Source organism: Pistacia vera, unplaced genomic scaffold (assembly GCF_008641045.1).
Source record: "Pistacia vera cultivar Batoury unplaced genomic scaffold, PisVer_v2 Contig485, whole genome shotgun sequence".
Classification (NCBI taxonomy): Eukaryota; Viridiplantae; Streptophyta; class Magnoliopsida; order Sapindales; family Anacardiaceae; genus Pistacia; species Pistacia vera.
In genome coordinates this window covers 551,257-565,000 of record NW_022196318.1, presented here as the reverse complement: position 1 = coordinate 565,000, position 13,744 = coordinate 551,257, and positions in this window count along the sequence as shown.

The following is a 13,744-nucleotide window of genomic DNA, read 5'->3' as shown; positions in this document are numbered from 1 at the left end:
GGATAGTTTCAACATCACTTCGTAATCTGGGCATAACTCTCTTGTCTGAGCTTCGATTGAGATGATTCAAAATGCTATGGAACCCCAAGCAAGATATCTATAACTTTCACGTTTTGAGTTTTGAGAGATACTCGTTGTATCAAGGTCGGAATCGGGCTTGAATTTGACGCACCTGCACTGCTGATGTTCCAAAACATTCGGCCTTATCATGCAATTCAAATATGCGGTTTATTATTGGAAGTTTTTAAGATCTGGTGCACGAAAGTTACAGCTGGAAACACCACTTTCCTAGTTATATTAGGACTTTATTTTATTTTTAATTAATCATATTTGGATACATGTTATTTTAGGATCAAAGTTAGAATATTTTTAGGAGATTTGGTAGGCTTCAAAAATTTGAATTGGGGGAGTTGGGGGGGGGGGGGGGGGGGGGGGGGGNAGATTTTGTTAAGAGAGTCCTTGGTGATCCAGGGTAGAGAGTTAACAGTTGACTTAATAGTTTTTGATATGCCCGACTTTGATGTGATATTGGGCATGGATTTCCTAGGGAGATATGGAGTAGAGATTGACTGTCGGAAAAAGAAGGCGAGATTTAATCTCGATAGTGGAGATAAGTTTAGTTTTGGAGAGGGCCATCAGTTGAGCATGCTGATTAGTAGTGTGAAAGCTAGGAAGATGTTGAGAAAGGGGTGTTCAGGATATATTGCCCGTGTAGTGTAGAGTGGTGAATGTTCCACAGCTAGAGATTCAGAGAGTGCCAGTAGTTTGAGACTTTCTAGATGTGTTTCCGGAAGAGTTACCGGGTTTGCCTCTAGAAAGGGAGGTAGAATTTAGTATCGAACTAGCACCAGGGACAACACCAATATCTAAAGCCCCTTATCGAATGGCCCCAGCTGAGCTTCAAGAATTAAAGAAGCAATTCCAAGAGCTTTTAGATAAAGGCTTTATCCGACCGAGTCATTCTCCTTGGGGAGCTCCAATCCTGTTTGTGAAAAAGAAGGATGGATCACTAAGGATGTGTATTGATTATCGGGAGTTGAATAAAATTACAATGAAGAATAAGTACCCGCTACCCCGGATAGATGACCTTTTTGATCAGTTGAAAGGAGTGGCAGTGTTCTCCAAAATTGATTTAAGGTCCGGGTATCATCAGGTAAGAGTGGTTGAGCAAGATGTGGCTAAAACTGCCTTTCGTACAAGATATGGGCATTATGAATTTGTAGTGATGCCTTTTGGCTTGACTAATGCCCCAGCAGTTTTTATGGACTTGATGAACAGGGTATTCCATNAGTGTCTGTTTTAGACACATATATGTGTATATAACAGAGAGATATATATATATATATATATATATATATATATAAGTATGACATAGAGGGTCCATAACTAATTTTTCTTTATATACAAATCTGTACATCAAGTAATAAGTCACGAAAATAACTCAAAAATACAGCCAGACAGTGTTGCCTTTCTCCTCTGCTACTTGACGTTCCATCCGACCGCTTCTTATCTATTACCTGCAAAAACAATGAAATCAATGGAGTGAGCACTAATTGCTCAATTAGTAAACCCACAATACTTCTATTCTTTCTCCGTTACTCAGATCCTGGATTTTATTTCCTTACACCAAACTTCTCAATTCTTCTCTGCTCTTTCTAAGATTCTAGTTTCTCATTTATCGATATGTAAGCACAAATAGGGAAACTAACTCGGGATAGTAGAAATGGCATGATGCATATGCACAAATGCATAAACTTTATGCATTTTCTTTTCTGTTTTTTCTGTTTTCTTATTTTGTTTTCTATTTCTCATTTGTTTTCTGTTTCTTTTTCTGCATTTCTTTCTTTTTATGTTTCTCTTATTTCTTTTCTGTTTCTTTTCTTTATTTTATGTTTCTCTTATTTCTTGCTTTTCTATTCTTTCTTTCTTTTTCTTTTCTATTCTTCCTTTGCTGATCGGAATCGGTTGAGGCATGGATTTGGAACGCTGGCCGTGTGAGTGTATTCTCAAATTCTTTCATGGGTATAGTCCTCATCCACATGCACTTCTTATGGACTATACAAATTCTTATTTCTTATTCTTAGGCCGCTCACTAAAGACGGCGTGCATGCGGGGCTATTCTTCTTCTCTGTCACTCACGAGTTCCCCATCACAACAACCTTCTCTTCTCTTATCATTTTATATTTCTTTAAGTAAAATTTCAGTTTTGAAGTATTCTTTAATTATATTCTTTAGAGGATGATTCTACAATTTATTTCTTTTTTTCTTTCTCTTTGTTCTTTAATGTTCTCATACATGTATATGTGCATGTAAATATGCTCATTCTTTGCTATTCTTTCTAAATGCAAATGCTCAAATGTAAGAATGCATTAATATAAAGATATCATTATGGAACTAGTGTTCTCTACCAACAACATTTCCATAACAAAGCAATAATCTGACATACTTATATATATGCACTTTCTTTGACATTTCATCAAACACCTTATGTAACGCCCCACTTGAGGTACGTAGTTATTGTTTCTTCTTTTGCTCTTGTTTGAGTTGCTTTCTTGGTATTATTGTTTGGTTGACCTTTGATTGAGTGTTATGTTGAATACTTGCCCTGAAAGTGTTAAACAGAATAATTCAGTGTGTGCAAAGCTTCGCCGGGGCGAAGAAGAATCTTCGCCGCAGCAAAGAGTGTTGAAGCCATGGGGATCTCGGAGTTTCTGTCGGCGACAGAAGCTTCCTCGCGCGGCGACAGGCGACCAAATGTTTGTTAAGTTTTAGATATTTTCTTCCCTAAGGCAATTTGACCCATTCTACCCCTAAACCAGGAAAGTGGGATAAAATGTAGGAATTTTCATGGAGAATATGTTCTATGGGGGTGTGTTTGTAATGAATCAAGGATATATAGAATTCCCAAAGAAGATAGGCAAATGGGAATGCTTGTATATAATTTCATTAAAAGGAATTAAGTCATTGCAAACCCTTCATTCTTCTTCTCCAACCCACTCTCCTCTCTTGCTTCCTCTCAAATCTCTTTCTTTTCTTTGATCAAGGATTTTTTAAGGGCTTTTGGAGTGATTTGGGTAGAAAATCACCTACCGCATCCAAGTAAGGATTGCTTTGGTTGTGGGCTTTGTGAGTTTTGTATATATTGAATATGTGAGGGTTTTTGTTCTTTGTTTAAGAGTAGAAGAAAAACGCAACCAAGTGAAAGGAAGAGTAGTGAAATCTCTCCATACAAGGTAAGTAAACCCCAACCCAAGTTGAGATTTGGAATTTCTTGATTAGGTTTTGATAGCACTTATTATGTATGTTATTACATGTTATATGCCATGTTTATTGAGGCTTAAAATGAGATTCTTAGCTTTTGATTGTTTTACCTTTCAAATGTAAGAAGTGAGATGTGGGTTGGAAAGGTAGTTTGATGGAATGAAAGGGTATTGGAGAATCCTTTTGGAAGTGTCTTTCTTTGGCAGGATATGTGGCTATGTGAGGGGCTTTCTCCCCATTTTGGATGGTTAGAGAAAGATTTAGAATTATTGTTATAGTCGAGTTTTATTATGCACTTGAGTTTGTTGATGAAATGCGTAATAGAGGTTTGAGTATGAGTAGTGAACCTTAATTCTTGCACATTTCATGTTGGCATTTCATAAGTGCATTATGGGAGATGAACCACCATAGACTATATGCATTGAGAAGTGACCTAAGAAAGAGAGGAAACTTTGTGTATGCACTTGCCTTTGAGTAGAGAACTTTGTGGATGCACCTACTCTAAGGGTGAGAGAATGAGAAGTGCTAGTGAGTGAATGAGAGAGTAGTAGAAATGGGTTGATACTTTGTGATCATCACCCGACAGTTATGAATCGGGTTGATGCTTTGTGATCATCACCCGACTAGCCATTAGAAATGGGTTGATGCTTTGTATCATCACCCGATAGGTTAGAAACGGGGTGGATGCTTTTGTGATCATCACCTGATATTTATTAGAGATGGTTGATGCTTTGTATCATCACCCGATATTTATTGAGATGGGTTGATGTTTATGTCATCACCCGACAGTGATTAGGAACGGGTTAATGCTTAGTGATCGTTACCCGAAAGTCATGAGGACTGGGTAGGTGCTATGTGGTCTCCACCCGATAGTTACGAAAACCGGAGGTGCTTCGTGATCCCCACTCGTAGTCACTAAGAACGGTTGGTGCTGTGTGAATTCCACCCGATAGTCATGAAAGTGAGATGGTGTATGTTAATGCCTCCGGCCGTACCTCCTGTAAGATGAGGCCATGACGTTTAGTAGGAAACAACAGAAAGTGTGAGGAAAGAATTAAGAGTAATACATACGAGGATAGACAGATAGAGGGTTTTACTTACTAACCATTATTTTGTGCTCATCCCGTTAATTTCCTTTGTGGATGTAGGATCTAGGTGACGATGCAGTCGGAGGGGCGTCGGCAAGCGAGGAGCAATAGCTACATTGTTTCCCCTTTTTGTCTTTCAAAATGGCATTTTTGTAAATGACGTTCTTTGTGTATAAAAGATGTATGACTTATAATAAAAAGGAAAAGTTTTGGGCCCATTTTCTATTGTTATTATGCATGCATTGTACTAGTTTACAGCAGTTGTTACACCTTACATGCACATACAAACCCTAAATTGGTTACACTTCCACATATTTCTCAAGCCACCAAAATTGGAGCAAAAACTCCCTAAGGCCAACAACCATCCTAGCCGAATTTCACCTTCCACCCTTCCACATTCATTCTTTCATATTTCATCAGCTTAACACATACAAATACATCACTTCTCATGGCTATAAGATTCACAAATCAAACAACCTCAATTTCAATCCATAATTCTCATCATCCAAACACACATACAACATATAAGAAATTTCTCTACGCAAGAATTTATTCAATCAAAGCTAAAGTTGGATTTACTTACCTTGAATTTGAGCAATTCCAACACTATAATCTCTCTTTGGTAGAATTCCCCTTCCTCTTAACCCTTAACATATAAAACCATAACAATTCAAAACTTTTAAAATTTAATCTCACATCTTGGTGTAAGAATCTTACCTTTGAATGCTTAGGATTGAAAATCTATCAAAATCTAACCAAAATCCTATGAATTTCCTTGGAAATTCAGTGAAGAAATTTGAGAGAATTTGGAGTGAAGGTGGCGTGAACAATGGGTGGAGTGGCTAGGGTTTCAACTCTTGAACTCTTATTACTACATAATAATATATATAGTTTCCCATTTTACCCTTGCACTTTCTAAAATTTCCATCTATGTCCCTTAGTCAATTACCAAAATACCTTCATTTTTATTAGCTTCTTCACATTATTTTGCTTCCTTTCACTTCCTACTTTTTCAACTAGTTATGAGTGAAAAGACCATTTTACCCCCAATGAAGTTTTAAGGAAATTTCCTTCACATTTGTCTAAGATAACTTCAAAGAAATCCAACTAAGGATATTAGGGCATAAATAAAATTACGTACCTTGATATGGGCGTTACATGCCGCGGCATGCAGTAGGAATAGATTTGCACCACGTGCCGCAGTGTAAAACCAGCAACTCATCCCTTGACGATGCATTTGCACAGTGGTGTATTACTCTTACGTTGTGGCGCAATCACGTAATCTTACGATTTAGTGCGTTACTTCATCGTTTTCACGTCATGGTGTAATTTTATTATGTCAAGGATAAAATGCGCGTTTTGGCATTTGATGACGCATTCATGTTGCGGTGAAGTTTTATTTCGCCGCGACTCAAATCGCGTGATTGCGTGATCACACTACATACTCACGCCACGGTGAAGTTTTATTTCACTGCGGCCCAAATGTGCGATTACGATTGCTCGATGTTTTCCCGCAATTTAAACTTTGTCGCGGCTCATTTATGTAATCCTGGTTTACGAAACTCTACGCCATGGCACAGAAGAACTGTGCCATGGCCAAATCGTAGTTTCCAAGTTACTGTTCATGTGCGTATCACAAAAACGATCTAATGTGAATGCCTCAACAAATCCAGCACATTAGTTAATCAATTTAAGCAATATTAACAAATCAATAAACCAAACATGCAAAATTCAACAATCAATTCAGTTAATCAATCAAAATACTTTAAAATATATACTATCAAGAACCCTAGGCTCTGATACCAATGTAATTCCCGTCGATTACTCTGATTAACCCAAGATCAGGGTCTGATATGTATATATTTTACATGCTTAAATTGAAAAGAACAAATGTAACATTAATCTAGGCAAGGATCAGAGATCTTACGCACGTTTGGAGGCTCCTTCAAATGTCTCCGAATCTACTTTGCTACCAATCCAAGAATAGGATCGAACGAATGGTGATCCACACGAAGATAATCCGAAGAACCAAAGAGAGATTTGCTAGATCCTCTTCGGCTTCAAGAATCAATTTAAAATCAAAGAAAACTTTGGCTCAAAGAGAAGGCAAAATGTGAGGGAGAGAAAAAGGGAGAGAGGGCTGCCACTTTTAATTCAATGAATGAAAATGACTTGTGTTATTTTTCTTTAACAAACACATGCACTTATATAGTGCATGTGTCAAAACCCTATTCCAATGAGGAATAGGCATGGCTCCAACCCTTGTATCCGAACACCCTCCCCTTTTAGTATTTTATTTTATTTAATTATTATTGTAATTAAAATTAATTAATATATTTATAAAATATATTAGCATTTAATTAACAATAATAATTCATTAAAATACATGTGTGCATATATTTAAATATCATCTCACTTATTTAATTTTAACATTAAATTAAATATAGGTGACAACCTCAGCAAATTTAATTGTACTATGAGATTACCAAAATACCCTTTGTCCTAAAAGACGAAAATGCCCCTTGCACAAACTGATTCTTAAATTATCTTCTATGTGTGTGACCTGTAGGCCTCTTATCATACCAGTAGTGAGTAGTATCATGATTAACACCAATTAATTGTCTCACTACACAAAGACTAAGATTGGCCCCTACCAAGGCATCATGACCACCCGGTAGATTCGGATTCAGCGAAATAGATACCTGTCAACGATATGGTTATCATGCAATCAAATCATTTCATCATCTGTTATCTCATCGAGACTGAGGTACAGAAATAGTGTCGACCTCAGTTACTGTCGATGTATTTGTTTTCAGTTACTAGACTAGTGATCGAAATAATAAATTGGATTGGGTAACAACTAAATCCCACTGTGGCCAAAACTTTAGTGTCATTGCCAATTACTGAATTGTGCAGTGAGATAGCTTCTCCTGTCCCCGAGAGTGATGAATCCTCTATCGATCAACCATAGTCTCGATACACTCCTCGATACAACTAATCACTATCGTATTGATAGCTCTGAATAGAACTACGTTGGGCTAGTGTCAAATTACACCAATCAGTGCACAATGCACTCCGATGATCTCAAGTCTAAGGATCACATGCACCACCATTCGTTAAAGGATTTGTTCCATAGACATTAGGGTTACCATCCATATGGAATCCTCTGTGGGTCAGTCCAGTGAACTTGCCTACAACAAGCACCCATGTGTTGCACCAAGTTGTCGACAAACAACCTTAACAAGTGAGAGCAGTCACATCTTTTTGAACAGGTCGTTCAACACTATAATAGCCTTACCATATTATTTGTGCCCTTGGTCAGAATAATACTGGGTCTACAGACATTTCTAGATTGGCCACTATATCTGCTCAAAGGGTTCTCACTATCAAGATTTGAAACACTTGATACCCTCGTTATGGTTCTACCATTCTAAGGACATATATCAATACATATCAATATGATTTACACGATATAACATAAAATGCCTTTTATTGCCCAATGAACATAAAATGCCTCGTTATGGTTCTACCATTCTAAGGACATATTTAATGTCGTTGCCATCTATTGAATTACTCAGTGAGACAATTTCCTTCATACCCGGGAGTGATGAATCCTCTATCGATCCACCATAGTCTCGATACACTTTTCAATGCAGCCAATCACTACCGTTCTGATAGTCCTGGGAGGACTATGTTGGGCTAGTGTCAAACTACACCAATTGATGCAAAGGTGCTCCGGTGATCTCAAGTCTAAGGATCACATGCACCACCATTTGTTAGAGGATTTGTTCCATAGACACTAGGGTAACCATCTATGTGGAATCCTTCAGTGGGCTAGTCCGGTGAACTTGCCTATAGCAAGACCCATGTGTTGCACGAGGTTGTCATCGAACAACCTGAACAAGTGAGATCTATCACTGCCTCTAGACAGGGTTGTCCAGCACTATGATAGTCTTACCATATTATCTATGCCCTAGGTAAAGATAATACTAGGGCTATGGACGTTTCTAGATTGGCCACCATATGTGCTCATAGGGTTCCCCTATTGAGATTTCAAACACTCGATACCTTCTTCACGGTTCCACCATCCTAAAGACATATATCATTTTCTTATACGAATATAATAAGATCACATGAGATAATAGAAAATGTCTTTTATTGATTAATAAACATTATTACAAAGTGTCAATTCTTACTCTTTCTATTCTTTCTCTTCTTGCTACTCTTCTATTCTTTCTAACCATAATAAAATTCATGGGAATATGCATAAATGAAATGCATATGCAATAATGCATAAAAATGCATTTTATTTCTTCTTTCTATTTCTTTTCTTTTCTTTTCTTTTCTTTTTTTTTTCTTTCTATGCTTTTCTTTTCTCTTCTTGTCTTGCTTGCCCAAGCTTCTCTTTTCTTTCTTGTTTCTTTTCTTTTCTTTTCTTTGCTTGTTCAAGCTTTCTCATTCTTTCTTATTCTTTCTTTTCTTATTCTTTTCTTTTCTTATTCCTTCTTTTCTTATTCTTTGCCGATCGGACTCGGTTGATGTATGGATTCGGAACCTTGGCCGTGTGAGTGAGTACAGTCCTCATCTACATGCACTCTTGCGGACCGTACAAATTCTTCTTTCTTCTTAGGCCACTCAATTAAGGTGACGTGCATGTAGGAATTCTTCTTGGTACAACCCTCATCCACATACACTCTTACGGGTCGTACAATTCTTCTTCTTCTTATGCCACTCAATTAAGGTGACGTGTATGTGGGAATTTCTTCTTAACACTCACGGTTCCCCATCACACCAACCTATTCTTTACTTTTCTTTAACACTCTTTAATTCTTTAATGCTTATTCTTCCTTTCTTTTTATTCTTAGAGTGTTTTATTCTTTCTTTCTTTATTCTTTATTCTTTATTCTTTATTCTTTATTCTTTCTTATGTTTCTACAAATACACAATTATATACATATGGATGGCACATGTTTAAAATTTCTTACTTAAATGCACTTATGAAATGCACAAATGCAATGTTGCCTCAAAGATAGTCATTCTGCACAGGTCTTATTCAAGAAGGCATAACTTGAGTTATACACATCGGATTGCTACAATTTTTGTGTCATTTTAAAGCTTAGAGACAGGGCTATAACTTTTATGTTTTGGTCTCAACCCAGTTCAATCTCTAAGATACCCAAAAATCACTCAGAAGGTCACGGACGTGACAGGGCAGTTTTCACTTAGGCTTTTCATCAAACATATTGCATGCATACTCAATCCGAATTTGGCTACCATTCTATCTCTTTCTCAAGTCACCAATATTTGGAGTAAAACTCCAGCAAACAACTACTAAACCTGCCAAAAACAATACACTCCCAAAAATTCTACTCAACTCTTTCTAACTTCAACCAAACTTCAATGAATCATCATACAACCAAAACCACTTCTCATGGCTAAATTCTACTCATTAATAATCATCAAACTCCTCAATAATTCATCAATTTCATCTCAATTTCTCAATAATCACAACATATGCATATTTAAAATAAATCTCTACTCACTTGAATTCTTAAATTTTAGCTTGAGTTGGATTTTGAGTGGAATTTACTTACCTTTTGCTTGAGTAGTCTCTCCTAAGCTCTCTACTCTTGTTGGATTCAAATCTTCTCTTAACCCTAAACATAAACTTCATAAGAACTCAACTTTTACACAAATAAATCATAGATAAAGAGCATGAATTCTTACCTTTTGAAGCCTAAAATCAAAATCCTATGAAAAAAAGCACTCAAAAGCCCTCAAAATCCTTGGAGGATTGAATGAAAATTTGAGAGAAAATGGGGGAGAATTGGGGCGGTGGAATGAAGAAAATAAGGGTTTCAAACCCTTTACACTTTAGTTTATAAACATACTTTCCCATTTTGCCCTTACTCTTTCTTGGAAATTCCATCAGTGTCCCTTAGTCAATTACCATAATGCCCTCATTTTTAATGCATTCTCTATGAAATTCTATCTCTTTTCACTCTCCACTTTTTCAACTAATTTTGAGTGAAAAGACCATTTTACCCTTTATGCAAGTTTAAGGCATTTTCTTCATATTCTCTTAAAATCACTTTAACAAAAATTAACTAAGGGCTATAAAAACATAAATTAAATCATGTAGCTCCATGTTGGGCGTTACAGGCTTATACACACAATAAAGTTTCAAGGTACTTTATCACTTGTCTCTTGTTTTCTAAGTAATAAATCACTGAATTTATATCTCACTAAAACCTTTGAAACAATAGAGTCGTTGTTGCATTTAATGCACTCCTGCAAAGTTGCAGAATTCAAAGGAACGGGCATTCCACCATCATGAGCGATTGTTTCTAACACCAGTGGACATTTTTTTGTTGACTTCTAGTTTTGGAATGGTCATTCCCTTTGTTGAACGTGATGTTTCCCTATCACAAACGGGTGCTTCGCCATCATGAATTGTTGTTCACCTTTGATACTTCAAAGTCCAAAATTTCCAGAAGCATGAACGACTTCCTCGAACGATGTCGTTCTTTCAAGGAACGATCTTCAATAAGTTCTAGGGTAGGCATTCATCATGGTCGTTCGAGTCTGACACTTGAATTCAAAAACTTGATTTGAGCTCACAATTTCTAACCCTAAATCTTGACTTTGACTTGAACAGGCATTCCACTACATGGAACGAGCGTTCATTCTCTGATCCAAAACTTGAGTCAAGATTCCAAGGGTGTGAATGATGATTGGAACAGTGTCGTTCATTATCGAATGGGCTTGATAGATGGTCGTTCTTCTCTAGATGTGTGCTTCAGCCTTTTGCTTAAGTCTCCAGTTATGCTTGGAACGGGCATGCGATTCGGTCATTCAGTTTGGAACGACTTGAATATCCTTAGAACAAACTTGGCAGAGCTGTGAACGGGCATGAGGAATGATGTCGTTCCATTTTAAATGGCTTTTTGGGAATTTTATCAAAGGAGGAACTGGAGTTCGTTTTAGAAGAAAACTGCATTTTTGTCTGGGTTATGATATAAGTCATACCTTTGCATTTTTGTTAGATTCCAACCAACCTTTTTATTAGTTTTGGCACATTAAAACACATGAGGGCTCAACAATGTTTTCTCTTCATCTCAAAGGTTGATAGACTTCCAATCAGCTCATCCATTTGCATCTTGGTTAAGTCCTTAGATTTATCTATGGCTATGACCTTCATTGTTCAACTCTCTGGTAAAGATCTTAGAACTTTCTTCACTAGCTCAATCATCTTGAATCTCTTCCCAATTCTTTTGAGATCATTTACTAATTTTGAGAACCTTTTATACATGTAGGTGATGCTTTTTCTGCTCTTCATCTCAAACAATTCGTATTCTCTAAACAACATCTCTGTCTTTGATTCTCGCACTTGGTTTGTTCCCTATTTGAGTTGTTTGGAGGATTTCCCAAGATTCTGTTATTGTCTCACACGCGACTACTCTTCCAAACTCTATCAAATCAAGAGAACAAAATAAGGTGTTAAGAGTTTCATCATTTAAGTTGAGTTTCTTTTCATCATCAGTTGTGTATTCAACTTCCTCTTTAGGAAGATTTGTTCTAGGGTCTATGGGAACAAAGTTCCTTTACTCTACTATCCTCCATAAGTTGTAGTCTATGGACCTAATGTGTAATCTCATTCTAATCTTCCATTGTTTGTAGTTTACACCACAAAACAATGGTGGTCTAGTAGTGCAATGAGAGGTACTGATGTGCTCGCCATATCTAGATCGTTTAACTCTTAAAATCGTTTAATTTTCTATGTAAGAGCCCAAGCTCTTATATCAATTGTAAAACCCTATATAGCAAATACTTCTAGAGGGAGGTGAATAGGAGTTAACTAAATTAATTCCAGTATTAAAAACTTCAACTACTTCAATGCTTAAAACAATAAATAGCAATAAATACAAGCATTCAATGAGCAATAAATTAAATGAGATTAGGGTAGAGAGATGCTTAGAGATTTTATAGTGGTTCGGAGCTTTGATTAAGAGCCTTCTATATCCACTTCTTCAAGGCAACGTCCTTGAAGTTCCACTAGAATTGGATTTCACCAATACAAGAGTTTGACAGGATTTTGCCTTTAGATTGACAAGATTTCGCCTCTAAATGTGTATAAAAAGTTTGCTGTGAATGATTACCTCTAAGTTAGGTTAATACACAAAATGGGTTTTGAGTTCGTTTCTAAAGATAAAAGTTTTGAGTACAATGAAAGAGTATGTGAATGATATTCAAGATTGATAGCTTTTTGAGTTGAAGAGTGATTGATTGTTGTATGCCTTGTTCTTTATTCTTTTCTTGTTTTTTTACTTCTAAAAAATATTGCCTTAATATATCTTGAACTCCTGAGTATTCAAAATGAATCTGTTGCATATTTTCCAGAAAATCTCGAGAAATTTGTAGACTTCTGCAAAAGTGGACTGCTATTGAAAAATGCAAAGGAACGGGCGTTTCACTATCATGAACGGTCGTTCCTGAAACCAACGGTAATATTTCTTTGGAATTTGGATTTTGTACTAGTTGTTCCTCTTCTACTAATAGGTGCTCACTTCATCCATAAGGGTGTTCATATGTCGCGAACGATCGTTCCTTCCTAAATCACTTGACATCTAAAAATTCCAAAGACATGAAGTCTTGATGGAATGATGTTGTTCCTTTTTAGAACAGCTTGATTATATAGGAACAAGCGTTCTTCCTTAGCAGACAGTCATTCGTATCTTGCTCTTTAATTTTCTAAAAACTTGACTTGAGCTTGAACATTTGTGCCTTCTCATGGAATTGACATTCTTCTATAGGTCTTCAATTTGAGTCAAAATTCCAGAGCCATGAAAAACTAGGTGGAATATTCATGTTTCTGATGGAACAACTAGGAGAACAACCGTTAATCCTTATGGAACGATTTTTCTGCTTCAGTTCTTCAAGGTATATTAGCCTTTTAGATTTATTGTGATAGAACGGGTTTGACTGCAAGTTGAGTTGATTTGGGAAAAGCCATGAACAATTCGAGGGAACTAGGTCATTCAAGAAGGTCTCATTATGAAGTGGAACGAGCGTTCCTTTATTGTGAACGATTGTTCCTACCTAGAAATCTGCAATTTCATTTTATGGTTATAACTTATATCATACCCTTGCACATTGTTAGTTCTAAAGCACTCTTTTGATTAGTTTTGACACATCAAAAAACATAGAGGGTCAACAATATGGTTTAGACAAACAGGTCTCTTGAATAATTTTACTACTTACTTACTTAATAACATGTAGTAGTTGTGATGTAATTTCAGATGAGTATAATATGAGTATTTGTTTATGTATTTGTGTGATGTAATTTCATATGAGTATTTGTTTTGTATTAGTTTATGTATTTTTGTGACGTAATT